Raw genomic sequence first — 14,950 nt, 5'->3', positions numbered from 1 at the left:
GCACCTCTGCTGTATCTTTGGGCATGTTCTTTGCTCCTATGGCTTTGGCTACTATTCTAGTGCTTGTTGTTTTCCTGTTGTTGTGCGCTTATATTCTGGGCTTATATTAAAGTCTACTGTATGTTTTAGTTCCACGCAAGAAAAGCGGCATCTCCTCTTGATATGATTATGCTGATTCTTCCTTGCATAAGCTTAAGTTCCTCAAAGTCATCTCACTTATCCTAGGTTTTCCTTCCAAGTTTTCTTTGAGTGTAGAAATGCCCTTTCTCCTAGGTTAATTGTTGCATTCACAATTTTTTTCCCTGCCAATATTTACTTCAAAAGTTGCTATTGTTTTTGTTTCCTTTTAAAGGATGAATGATGTATCTTTAGACTTCAAGATACCTTGTACTGCTTTGTAAAGTGTTTGTAAAGAACCAGGACTGGACTTCAGAAAGTCAGAAAAGGAGATGCATTCCCTGCTTTCAAGTGTCAAAGAATGTGGGATCACAGGACAGGCTAAGGCACATGTAATGCAAGAACAGTATTCTAATATTAGACTTCCTCATCATCAGTGGACACACATGATAGGCTCCCTGTGAGTGTTACAACAAAAATGGGTTTAGTGAAGAATTGAGGGCAATTTAAACAGTGACCTCGTGGATTTAATTCAGGTAATCAGTCATCTATTGTGGGGAATGCCATTTGTTTCAATTCCATTTGTTTCAATTCCATATGCCTTATAGTTACTGTTAAAGAACACAACTTACGAAAATCTGGGAAAGCACAAGTTTTCTTCCTTATGTTATAATGCCTCTCGAGTAATCCATTAGTTAAGTCTGAGTTCTCATCATTTTTCCTCCCTTACTGGACACTGCTGTTCTTCCTTTCACCACTGAAGCTTAAGAGTGGTTAGTTGATAGCTAAAACATAGGCTCTTATGTATGAAATGGTTGAGGTTTTTCCATTAATTTTTGTAGTGTGATTAACTGTTGGTTGTGAGCCAAAGAAAATGGTCTCTTCCTCATACCTGAGAGCTTATATTCCACACTTCACTGAAACACAGAGGTAAGCCATAGCTTGCCAGTCTTACTGGGCAGGAATAAACTGGGTTGAATTCTTAGTTTTGCTTGTGTGCTAACCCAGAAAACATAACACAGTGGACACAATGTAATTAATTCAGAAGCAGGGAAAAGACCCGTGGGTTTTCTTTCATTTAATAGTTGTAATTCTTCATTTTTGCTTGTGGTATAAGGATCAAATCTGGATAGTGGCATTATTGTTTCATTATTTTTTGCTTGACAGCTGGATGGTGCTGTTGCACAACAGACTGTATGAAAACAGAATCACTCCACCCACTACTGGCTCTTTTGAGTTTTTTTAGCCTCTTCCCGCAGAGATAGCAGAATCCATGAAGGAGAAAGGGAAGATTGGTGTTGTCTGTACACTATAAAAAGAGGAGGAGGATGAGTCTAAATCACTGCTGGAAAATAGGTTTCTGTGCAGCCTGAGGAGCTTTGGAATATGATCCTTGAAAGAGTATTTTTCACTGTGGTCACTTGATCGCAACTGAGCAGCAGCTACGGGCTCTCTGCCAGGCCCAGGTGAATGTCCAGGCTCCCATCTCTACATTTACCATCTTACCTTCCTGTTACTCTACAGCGTAAGGCCTTCGTGTGCTGGGCTCTGGAAGTTTGCTGCTGCCACAATTGGGATGAGTCTGTGCTCTTGAAGGCATTAGGACAAAGTCGTCTAGCTCTAGTGTCCTGAAAACTCCTTTGGGTTTAATAGCCGAAGCTTTGAAAGGCAGGGAGTCGCATGTGCTGCAGCTCCGAGTCTTTTTCATGGTCTTCTCCTAATAAAACGTACACGCCCCTGTGTGACTGAGGACGTACATATAGGGGAGGTTTCCTTAAAACTTCTGTACAACAGGTAAGAGGAATTCAGAGTATACAATGTTACTCTACTCTAATGCCTTTGGAGGCAGCCCTTAACTCATGCTAAAAGTATCTGCATCTTTAAAGTCTGTCTTCCAAAATAGCTATGAAAAAAAGTAATCGGAGTGTGGAAAAAAGTTTGTAAAAATAGTACACTATTGCCTCAAATTTTTGCAAGAGAATGAAAGCCTGCAACTGGAGGAAATACTTCCGTTAAGTACTAAAGTACTAAAAAGTAAAACAAGCATACTACAGATTTCTTCTAATTTTTGCAGCCTATTTGATTAAAAAAAGGTAAGAGGGGAAGTACTGTATTTATACTGATTAAATGCAGTGAGTCATTGAAATAAAACTGTAGTAGGTTTTAAAGCCTTTGACATAATGATTCTCAAATCACACATGATTACTTCCCTTTTGACAATTGAGCTGCCAAACTGAAGGCAGCTAATTTGAAATTCCTTTGCAACTTGCCTGTCTCTCCCTTCAGCGTCCCTTTCAATAAGTCGAACCTCTTGTCTTCCTCACACTGATGCTACGTTCTGCCCTGTGGACACCGTTCTCCTATTATGTTATTTTTATTATTTTTTTTCCCCCTTGGGCGCAGTACTGTTTCATCTCCTGATTTCTATATTACCTTCTTTCTTTTATTAATTACACTGCTTCCCATCCTGTCTTGTTATGCTGTGATCACCATCCATGCCTGAGATTCAAAGTTCATCTTGGAGGTTCCATTCTACGGCATTATCTTCCCTAATTGCCTTTTGCCTAGTCATCTCTGTCACAAGCTAATTTCTATTAGCTGTGGCTGGAATATCTTCCCAGCTCATATATGCATTATATAACAGATTATTTTTTTCCTAAATATCTGTTTTCTACAACACTATCTTCCCCTTCTACCCAAAAATGCACTCCTGTAGCTAATTCCCTGTTATTTAAAAAAAACCAAGGCTTCTCTAGCAGCAAACTCTTAAGACTACATGTGTATCTATATAAGAAGATAATTAGGTAGCCCCTTATATTTTTTTTTTTAAAGTTCTGGTAGCCCTTTTTCAAAAAAGCTTTCTAGTCTCGTTTATTGTATGGTGGTGCATCATGTTTAATTCGGGCTGTCAGCTCCTTGAGCAGCAACCTGCCATTTCTTATTAGTTTGTAGAGTGCTGTACACAGCTGTGGCACCAGAGAAGCCGTAAAAATAATACTGAAGTTGCTTAGACGGAGATTTTCATGTCTTTCTGTTACTGAAGTAATGTGGCAGATGGCCTAATTATTATTAGCCGTTCCTTCCCTAAAAAAATCCCTTCTGAGGAGAGACGTGAGGGCCGTTTAATATGAAATGCTTTCTCCCAATGCTGTCTGTGGGAGTAATTCCTTAATTTATTGCATAATAGCTAATAAAATCAGACACGTTGGGTGACAGGGCTCTTCCATCAATAGAAAAGAAGTTTCTTTTGGTGGTATTTTTTTTACAGCTAATAAAGTCTTCATTGTCAATGAAGCTAGGCATACATCTGTTTTTCTCCAAGAATGTTATTTTAAAATAAACTTTAAGAATTGTTTTCTACATGTAGGCTTATTGCCCTGTCGCTAAGTAAATTGTGATATTTGCATTAATGTCTGGGTCCTTTATATGCCAAAAGATTGCTTATATTCACAGCCTCCCTCTTTCAGGGGCTGCATGGTTTGGTTTTGGGGTGGTTTTTTTTGTTTGTTTGGGGTTTTTTTTGTTGTTTTTTTTTTTTTTTCAACATTCAGTTTGAGTAGATTCTGTCTGGAGCCCCAACCCTATAGAAATCTATCTGGAGCTATTCCAGAACCTGCTGCTGTTGTTGGTTTTGTTTTTATTTCAAACCCAAATGTTAATTGTTGGCGAATTAGGTTTTGCGTTGCACTGTTCTTCCAATCATTGCTCTCTCTTAAATGTCCCACAGCCCTTGGGCTACCTCTTTACCTATTTTACTTTGATAAACAGCTGTGCGCTGCAAACACTTCCTGATATTTAAGCGACTTTGGCAGAACGCAGACTGAAACAAAAATGAAAGTTGCTCAATCCTTGCTGTTTTCTCTAACATTGTTTTCATTTTCAAACAGTTTCAAAAACATCTTGCTGCCTCTTTCTATTTCATATTTCTTCTGGGTCACATCAGTAGATACAAGTTATGAGCCACCTTTTGAAGCTGCTGTGTAACAAATGTTTTCTGTTATTGCCAAACTCTTATTTTACCTGGAAAATGTTTTTACCCTTTTATGGTAAACATAACCACAGATATTGATTTCTGGTTTAGCTTTTTCTCTGTACTACAAAAAAAGATTATGCTCAAGACAGAAAAGAGGTACTCACTGAACATAGTGAAAGCAATTCACAGCTGTAAGACAAAGTTAGGCTAACAGCAGAAATAGGGGGCATCAGCTCGAGCTTGCAAACACTCAAAAACCTATGAAGAATCTAAACCTTTTTCATTGATGATAAAAGATCGCAACTGTTTTGACAAAAAAGGATTTTGCAATGTTTTCACAGAAAAAGCCTGCTGGTAATATTATTGTTTTTTATTATTATTCTTGTGCCACATGTCTCAAAACTTTTCCTACCTTGAAATGTGCGGACTCCAGAGCAGTCCGTGGCTCTCAATTTGAGTGCGACTGTTGAAGTGGTCAGTGAATGTGGTTGCATGTGAAAAGTAGGATGACAGGAGTTTTGTGGTATTTTCTCCTGATTTTTGTTAAATAGTGGAATTGGGGGAAGTTGCTGCACTGGAATATGTTAGCCGTACAGCGCTTGCTTCAATGCGTAGGTAACAAAAGGATGGAATGAAGATAAAGGGACAGATCCTAAAGTAGGGTGGTGCGCTATCAATTTGCTGTATCTTGCAGTATCAGTCGCCTTTGGCTCTAGGTTTCTTCGTGGTGAATGAATTTGAACAGATGTTACCGATGGTCTGAGAAATGCTGTGTTTTAGTATTCTGCTTGACAGATAATCAAAAGCAATTCCTTAAATAAGTTAAAGACGACAGTTTAAGATATCCTGGTCTCGTCCTATACAGGATGGAAGAACCACTTTGACTCTCAGATTTAAAATGTAGATCCCTGAAGGCCTGTCCCCCTGTTGGCTGTCTCTGTGCTCAGACGTCTAGAGCCTGTGGGTGCCAAACACTTGGCTATCAGAAGTCCCTGGTGCTTCGTGTTCTGCTTTGCCCTTTGGTGCTGGCAGTGCTGGGTGTCTGTCCCCACCTCGGCATTGCTGCGATTTACGGAATAAACATTTCACTCCATCAGCCCTGGGGAGCAATTGTGAACTCTGCTAGGGTGTGGGTGAGCAGGCAGACGTGTATTTTTCTGCAGGGTGTTACTTGCTGGTCACGCTTTCAGTGATTCCCTCCAGCAACTGCCGTTGCAAGTCCCTTGTTCCTGCCCTCCGACTCGTGCCTCTCTGTGATCCCCACCATCAGTGGTGGTGCAGGGCTCCAGCCTGGGGAATGTATCCAGCCGCAAAATAGCAAAGGGAAAATGGAGGGGGAAAGGGAGGACCATTGCTTTTCAGCCCAGCTGGACCCCTGGGCACCTCGCTGTGCAGCTGCAGCCCCACTTGTGCTCCTGGGCTGGAAGGGACAATGCCAGGGTGTCTGCGTGAGCAACAAAAGACGGGGAGCAAAGGCTTTCTGTGCCTGAAAAAGGGGCTTAGGTATTCAAAGCTGTGACTACATGAGGGCTGTCATTCTCCAGGTGGCAGGCAGCTAAAAGCAGATAAAACCCAGAAGGAGCCACAATTTCCTCACATCTCCAGTTGGGCAGTTTAAATAGGCTTCTTGACGGCATACCAGTCTTAGTCCTGGGTGTGATCACATTGCAATTAAGTGCTGCAAGAACATGTGTATGAGGAGCAGAAAAGCACTGAAAAGGCTCGCTGGTAGGTTTTACCTACCTGTGCATTAAAAGAAATTTTCAGGTTTCTGCCCTTTAAATTTTAATGTTCAAAACCCTGAGAATCAATTACGTTAATAAATACTTTTAACACCTCAGCTCTTTTAGGGTTGCTGTGGGACACAAGAAGAGTTCACGAAACGCTTTGGTTTTCCGCGGTGTAGAAAAATTGCCAGTCGGGAGCTGGCAGAGAGCATCCGTATCTCTCCCGGTCTCCAGTTGGCAGCTGCAGGAGATGGGCCTGCCGGAGAAGCTGCTGTCAAGCTGGATGTTTGCGAACAGCCTCTCCCTGTGTCAGGGAAATCTCAGTTGGACCCAAACAGGTACAGACTTTGTACGGGTCTGGAAATGCAGACTGGTCATTTTTGAAAGTGCTGGTGAGGTCATTTATTGCTGATTATTGGTACCAATTGGGCTCTGTAAAGCAGCAAGAGGCTGACCCTGTTTCTAAAATTTGAGTAATTTGCTAATTTAAAACGTTAGCAGATTAATTTATGTTTTTCTTTGCATCCTCTATCGGGTCTAGAATTGCTGCTGACTTGTAGAGAATGATTTTATGCGCAAGGTTCTCCTCGTGATTTATTTCAGTTCAGCTTTCACATTGCTGGATTCTGCGCTAACCCAAGAGAAGCAACGTTTTCTGCTCAGTGAGGGATTAGTATTTTTGAGATGTTTCTGACACAGGAGGCTCGCAGATGTTCTTGCACAAGCCTTTAAAAGGACATTCGACATGTGGCGTTGCAAGAACATAATCAGCAAATCTTAGGTAAGCAAATTGACTTAATTTAATAAACTGCTTTTCATCAAACTGCATGGAGCCAAATCCAGTAGTTTGCCAAGAAATTTATTTTTATTAGGGCAGTATAATTTGGTGCTTACTGAGCTCTCCGGTTCACGCGGTCTTTTGGAGGGGAAGGAGCGGAGCCAGTGGCGTTGGGAGGTTTCCCGCCGAAAGAGGGCGGCTCCGATGGGAGCGCGGCGGCAGCAGTTACTGCAGAACTGCTCCTTCTCCAGGGTTTTAAAGCAGGGATCCATACTGTGCTACACAACCCATCCCTGAAACTTAAAAAATAATAATATCATAATTTGAAATAAAGCCAAAGAAAGGTGAACTATTTCATATGCCCAGCTCCCTGCTTTCCATCTCACTGGGGATAAAAACCCGAGGCGGGCTGGACTAGGAAGTTGTCACCGCACCAGAAAGTGTCCTAGGACTCTTGCTTCCAATCTCACAGTAATTTCTGGTGTTTCTAACGCGGGGAACCATTCACCGTGTTAAATTCACATGCAGAAACCCTTCCGTGGGGAGTGAATGCTCTGGTGTACGCGGAGTTCTTCTTTCAAAAGCTCATATTCAATACAGTTTTCAACGTTAACAGACAGCAAGTCATCTCTGTATCCCCAAAGGCTGAGAACCACAAAAGTTGGGTGCTTTTTATAATTAAGTGTGATTTCTCCAAAGAGAGATGATTGTGCCGTAAGAAAGGAATATTTTTAATTTTATTTTTTTTTCCAGAAGCTGCCTCCCTATGTCCCTTTCTCTACTGAAAGATGCGTGTGGGATGCGGGATATGCTGTATTGTCACAGTGGGTCTTGGATGAGACATTACAGATCATGTGCTTTGGATTTTGTCCCACACACACACAGAGCCTGTCAGGCAGCTCACAGATAATGTTGACTCCTGCGGTATTTATCCAAATGACCTTAAAATGATGCAGTCAAAGAAAAAAAAAAATGTTACAGCCTTCCCCTCCTTACCTCAAACCCCCGAAGCGCTGCATAAAGATCAGATTTCTTTCAGAGATATAGGAAGAAGACTCTGTTTATATTCCCCTTACTTACTTTACAGCAATTGTTTAATATGTCCTGGTGTTTCTGGGTAGGTAGCACTCTCCCGGTGTGCAACACAGCTGATTAGACTGCCGGAATGACAATGTCACACTGTATCGTGCAGGCAGGTCCTTAGCATGGGCTTTTCTTAGAGTAAGGCATCCACAAGCCCTTTGTTTCACTGCCTGTGATCCCACTTTAACCTACCACTTCTACCTTCGTCCCCCAGCATATGCTGGCTGCTCTGTTTTGTTAGGGCTTAATAAGTCTTTCTTGATGTTATGCGAAATAATCGGGCAAACCCATGTTAGATGTCACTGCTTCAGCCACTGGAATAAGAGTTTGTTAGCAAAGTGAGATAGAAATTAATGTTGTTTTGAAATATTAGCATTTGGTTGTGAGGGTGTCTGTTTGCCAAGTTAATTTTATGTTTCTTAATATACATATTCCTTAGAATGTACCATAATTTCCTGGTTTCTGAAGCTGAAACAATATTGGTTTTCTTCCTAGTCACCTGTTTTTGTTAAAAAGGAGTTTAGATTTGGTTCTTTTAAAATTAGGAGCATATTTTGATTCAATTTGGTTATTCTTAAAGTTTAGCAACTCTGACGACAGAAAAAAGCTTCTAAAAGCAATTTCTTAAATCTGGACACTTCAAAATGAAGGACAACTGGTTGTTGTTGTTTCATTTAATAACCTCATTTTATTTTATTTTTATTTTATTTTAATTTCTCTTCTATTAAGAGTATTATCCACTAATATAACCCAATAACAAGATGTCTGTCACTGGGTCCATAAAATGGTATTAATTTATTGAGAAACATCCACAATATCTGACCTAAAGTTCACTTCTGTGAGATGGATGAGAAACACTTAAATATCAAATGCTAGTTATGTGTAAGAAAATGCATTGCTTTTGTCAGGGAGTTTAGACGTTATTCTTCCTCCAAATGAACCTCAGAATGTCACAAGTTTCCGTAAATGAGGATAAGAGCCTTTTGAAATGTTCTCTCTCTGCTAAACAGAATCCAAGCCGTTTGAGAGAGATGCAAGTGTGACATCCTGCTTATTAGCAGGTGCGTCATCTGCTCCGAACAACTTATCTGGGGCTGTGGGGCTGTAGCAAACAGCATCACTGAACGTGAACTTCACCTACAGACATTGAAAAGAAAGTATCCACAACCTCTGGCCACCCAGCAGAGTTAAACTGTATTTTGATTCAGTAGACAGTAGGAAACCAAAGTATTTTTTCTATTCCTAAGAAGCCGGATCATGTAACTGGTACTTTTGTTCCTCGGGCACTATGAAAACCTAATTCTTGAGAGAAGAAAAAAAAAAAAAAAAAAGAGACATCTGGCGGTAGCTCTGTGCTCCTTATGTTTGCCCTGAATTTTGCCCCACCATCAAGGACAGCTAAGATTTTATTAACCAAGAGCAGAAAAATGACTTCCATATTCCTCACAACAGACCATGTTCTACCAGCTGTGCTGAAAAAAATTGATGCAAGGAACAGCAGCTAATGGCACCTCTGCAGAAGCCATCTCTAACCCTATTAAGAAGACAGGTAGTTTCCCAGGTAAACCTGTACCAGTGGTTTCATTGTTCAAACTTCTAGGCTTCATTCCCCTAAAAAAAACCCCAAAACAAAACACCAAACAAAAAAAACCAGAGCAAAACCAGAGAGGAAACCACCACACATCTGAGTAGGCATTTACATGTCGGTGTTCCCTGCACGTGTATGATCATGTGCATGTTTTCTCTCTGGTGAAGTGATCACATTTTAGCTCTCAAAACTAGAAGTAAGTGTGTTCCCCCCCCCCTTCCTTCTTTGAGATCTGTTTAAACTATTTGGATGTTACTAAGTGAAGTATCGTTTGTGAGGATAATTCAAGCAAGAGGAAACAGAATGGAAAAAAAAATATTTGAGAGTATTTGCAGACTTGTCTTGGTATTTATTAACAGAGCTATGTTTTTATCTAAAAAAAAATCCTCTAGAATAGGGGTTTTAATGCTAACGTAAAATCTGGATTTAAAAAAAAAAAAAAAGCAGACCTAGGCCACAGATACTTCACTTTTTCAAATAACTTTTAGAAATTCATATGCTCCTGTAGTATCAAAGTTCCCACATCAGTAAATGGCAAAGTCTGGAGCCTCAATCACGGTTGATAGATTCCATTAGAGCACATGGATCGGGAACACTGCGGTCTGTGTCCTATTCGTTGTAGACCTGTGGCATCCTCACAGGACTCTTGTATCCACAGACCCGGGCCCAAACATTATGAGTTTCCGATGAGGTTTTCACAATGGAAAGCTGTGATTTTAAGCAGTGCTTCTTCCCTATGAGTGTTGGCCCTCTGGGTATGCCTCAGGCTCTACTCGTAGTACGGAAATGCCCAACCACTCGATACATCTCAAATCCTGACCTTTAACTTCTCATATCACACTCCTGATGTTTTTAAACCTTCATTTAAGTTCCTCGGGAACCTGCACCACATGCTAAATTCCTGTCTCTTCCTTGTGTCTGGTGAAGTGGGGGCAAAAAGGGAGAGAGGACAAGGGAAAATTTTGCCTCCGCTTATGCTCCCTTACAGAAACTGAGCTGATTTGGGAACCTGGAGCCTAAGTTCTAGTCCAATTTTCTTGTCTTGAGGTAAAGCCAAAGTTTGCCTTTTCTTTGAGAAGGCAAGCGTGTCCACTCCGTTAACGCCCATCCTTGATGGTAGAAACTGTTTACAACCCAGGCTGCACGGTCAGAGTGGAAGTGGGGTGGATGCTCCTTTTTAGTGGAAACTACAGATCAAAGTGATTTTTAAGACGTATTTTGACTGTAGCCAAGTGTTCTAAAGCATTACAAAGTCTGTGAATTTGCTTTTTCTGCACTCTGGGTTAATGAATAATCCTCTGTCTATCCTTATCTTGCAAAGTTTGGTGTTTAATTGTTGGTTGCAGCAGATAGAAAGCAACTAAATATTACTGATTTGCTTCCGTTTTTTTTTTTAAAGTGGTATCTGAGATCAATAAACAAAATGTTGTGAGTTAAATTGTAGGGCTGAGCTATCTACCAGCTCACCATTTTCAAATGGGGACACCCTGCTGCTTTTACCCCATCCCCTTGCCCAGGGACAGTCTCCTCTTCAACCTTCTGCCAGTTCCTTGCTGGATCCTTCACTGCACTGATCAAATTTGCTAACCCAGCAGGCTAAAGGGAACAGCTTCTGTGGGGTTAATGACTGGTTTTACGTAATTTCACACTTAAGCAAAGGGATTGTGCAAGTACTGGGACACGTGAGCATCGCCCGGCATCTGCTCACAGATAACCATTCGTGATCTCTGCCCTCCTGTTCAGTTATGAACATTTAGGTGAGGAGACCTCCCGTGTAAGCCTGGGTTACCACCAACCAAAGTGATGAGTCAAGACTCTGCAACAGCTTATGTCCTCTGTGGCTCACCAGAGAGACCTCTAACACCAAAAGACTCCAACTACATGACAGTGGGTTCAATTCCAGTGTTCCCATCTAATTGTTTGACTTCTTAACAACAAAAGTCTGCAAAAAAAAAAAAAGCTTGACAAACCAGTCTTATGAGTACTGCTTCCTGTTTTCTGAAGCCGAATCCAGAACAACAGTTTGTGTAATGATGATGAATTGTTAAATAAAATTAAGTCTTTTTCCCTATGGACTTTGTAATAAAACTTGTAAACAATATTTTGCAAATAAAGTTGCAGGCCTATGGACTGTCACTCCCAGATGGCACGAATTAGTGGAGGACGGTTTGTTATGTACCTTCTCCCAGCCATCCACCCCTCCCTGGGTTTTGGATGTGCTAGCCTTGGACGGGGATGACTCAGCTGCTGGTGAATCACCTGCTGAAGTGCTAAAAGTGGTGGCTTGGCTCCATTTCCTCAAGCAAGAGTGAGCTGTCAAGGCAGACGAGCAAGAAAATTGTCTTCTGCAGCTGGGAGGATTTTCCTGCTTGTACATCTAGATTCACTGCAATTAGAAGCCGTTGCACAGATTTTACTGTGCCTTCAACAGTCCCTGTTGAGATCTTGTTTAATAAAAGCTTCCTTGTGCAACTGCTCGTGCATGATAGGGCTTTTCACAGGCATTGCTAAAGCTTCCTTTAGCAGAAAACCAGTCGGTGAATAGCTCATGTACAATGTGACTGGAGAAATACTGGTCAGGGAATGTCTCACTGTTTTCCAGTTGGCGACATGGAAAGTAATGGAGTATTTCTAACCGGAGAGATTGTTCCCCAAAAGAGACAAGATCTAGAAAAGCCATCAGAAATCTTGCTGTTTCAAATTACTGTTTTCTGGATTGGTGATGGTGGAGGAAGACAGGAGAAAAACTAAAAAACATATAGAAAACTTGCCAGGCTCTGCGTGCCCACGGGACTGCATGTGTCCAACCAGCTGCCAGGGAGAAAAACATGGGGAACCTCCTGTCACTATGTGGTCAGTCTAAGTGTCCTTTAGAAACAGAAGCTCTGAGAGATACAAAACCATAGTTTACCACAATAATTTTTAATTAATGCAGTCAATGGGCCTTTTGGACTATTTCAGTGTCGGTACGTTCTTTCCCTTAACAGTCAAAGAAGTGTACAAGCCGGCTGCCTGTTGTCAGCGACAGTAGCACCAACCACCCCTGCTGACAAGCGAGCAGATATTGTGAGAAGATCATCTCCGAGTCTTTGCCATGAACCTTGGCAAGAAACAGGATGCATTTTGTTCTCTACCTGCTGTGGTACAGAGTTGTACTACTTAATCTAACCAGCAACAGTTCCTTGAGCAGCTGAAGTTTGAAGAAAGTAGAGTCACAGCTGGTTACTTTGGCTGCCCACCATCAAGAGGACAGAATTCAGTAAGTGCAAAGGAAAAAACAGAGCTTTACCTACAATGGCAATTATTTTGCTGGATGTTGTTTACTTTGGACTCTCTGTTATACGGCTTAATATATTTTGGGGATTGGCTCCATCCTCAAGAGAAGCACATCTTCAGCTCTCCCTCCCTCCCCATGGAGAGCAGCAGTATCATGGCCCCTGTGGAGCTGGTTAGCCAGATCACCCTTTCCCAACAGATATTTCCTATCATCTTTGTCAGGGTCCTCTGAGCCAAAATCCTCCTGCAAACCAATGGTTGCACAATGATGGTTAAATTCTCAGTCGTGTAGGGTAGAGAAAACAGTGCCAAAAAGGATTATTCAAAGTTATGTATCTGTGTAACTCCTCACTGTAGCAAAGCCAGAGGGTTTATCACCTGGCAGGACCAAGCTAAATGAACAAGTGTAATTCTATCAATTCTTACTTTTGGAACAAGTCTGATTGTTAACATTTTTGCGGAGGAAGGTCCAAGGATGTGGCAGAATCCCGATATGAGCCAGGTTTGCTCATATAATCGTGCTTATTGTCTCTCAATAAACCTTCAAATTAGTCTTATGATAAGCATGTTGTTTGAGAAACAGATATGAGATCTACTCAAAGGCATTCTTTCACATATTTTTCCACGAACACCCCACATCTTTAGTATCAAACAATATTCCATTGTCTGGGGTAGCAGACATTGGACTTGATGCTATTTGATGTTCTTACATGGAGACGTAATGATGTTGAGACATAATGTTCCAAAACTTCACCACATGCAGAATGCAGATATCCAAGTATCTGCAGAAAAACAAATGTAAGGGTACACAGACATCTCTAAGTGGCGTGCGATGCTGTGCACTCCAATACCCTTCCAACCTCAGTGGAAAGCCACTGCTAAGCTGTGTGCTTAGTCGCATGACAGCAAACACAAATCTTGGAGCCAAACAAGTACTGTTTGCATCGTACTGACCGTGATTTGCCTTTTTTTGTCTTTCTACCTCAATTCATTTTCAAACCATCAGCCATTTTAATGTTGGAAGTCTCCAGATTAGCGAAGCTAACTGTTTACCATTCTATTAACTTTATTCTAAAGTTAAGCACAATTTATGTGTATGTAAGTTTACAGGTATTACTTTTTTCTCATAAGAGAATTGCTTTTGTTAAGAGGGATCTTATTTCTTAAGGGATTATACACCATTTACAATCAATCCGTTTTGCTAGTCTTCGTTAAAAAGCTCTAAGATAACAGCAGTCAATTTGTAGCAGTCCTTTCTCTACGCAGACAAAATACAAAGGTTCTTAATATTTTCCATCCGAGTCTCCTTACAGTTCAAATTGGGAGTGGTAATAGTATGAGAGCCAAGGAATTTCCAGAGATTTTGAAGTGCTAGTAAGTCGTTACTGACGCAGTGCCATGAATATTTAGTTGATGAAAGTTAGATGCAGGATCATTCTGCCCCTGATTAGCAGCTATTATCAGTGCATCCCAACAAAAGTCAAAGCTTCTTGCTTGCTTATACAGTGGGGAAAGAAGAAGAAGAAGGAGGATAGTTCTATTATACCTCCTCCAAAATCTTCAGCCAAGGAATGGTGTGATCCCCAGACATCTCTCCTAGCTTGTTCCCTCGATCTATGTGCACTTTTAGTGCTCCTTTTTGGATATGAAGAGAACACTATTAAAAAGCAAAAACCCAACAAACTAACCTATAATTCAGGTGGAGAACATGGATAGATGTTCATGGTACATCTTTGTGGCTTTAATACACTAAGACAAAAAGGATAAGTATACGAGAGAACACGGGACAGGCCTCCGCAGTGAAAATAATGCAACACCTCTTCCTTCGGATGTGAAAAATCCATTATTTCCATGTCATGTTCTAAAAAAATCATGGCAAAAAGGCTAGCCTTGTGGCTGGGTGAACAAAAAAAAGATGTGAACATGCCATTGTCTCCTGAGTGTGGGTTCTTAGCAGCCAGGGTGCTACCCTGTAAATAATAATAGAGCCTGTACCTCAGCTGCTTTTAGTTGTTGTCGCTGCTGTTGTTTTCTTCCTTGGTCTTGTTCAGAGGATCAAGTTAGTGTCAAAAAAAAATCATATTCTCTGTGCTTTGAAGCACTAGAGGATGGTAAGATTTCTGCTACCACAGGAATATGAACTCACATGGAAAAGAAACACAACAGGCAACAAAATACCATGTTCTGGCCTGTCTTTGAATCACTGTATCAGAGATTACCAAGCCAATACAGCCACCCCAGTAAAATTTAGGACCCAGTCATTTTGTTAGAGACTATTTAGAATTTCAAGTAATGGTCAAGAAACCAGGAATTCCTTTGTGGGAGCTGCCTGAGGTACTTCAGAAAGCAGTCCCCTGCTGTTGTCAGCCATGCTGCTGTCAACAAATGAGATGCCCTTCCATTTCACG

Source organism: Rissa tridactyla, chromosome 2, assembly GCF_028500815.1.
Source record: "Rissa tridactyla isolate bRisTri1 chromosome 2, bRisTri1.patW.cur.20221130, whole genome shotgun sequence".
NCBI classification, from domain to species: domain Eukaryota; kingdom Metazoa; phylum Chordata; class Aves; order Charadriiformes; family Laridae; genus Rissa; species Rissa tridactyla.
The sequence above is the reverse complement of the archived record's forward strand: the minus strand, read 5'-3'. Positions refer to the sequence as shown.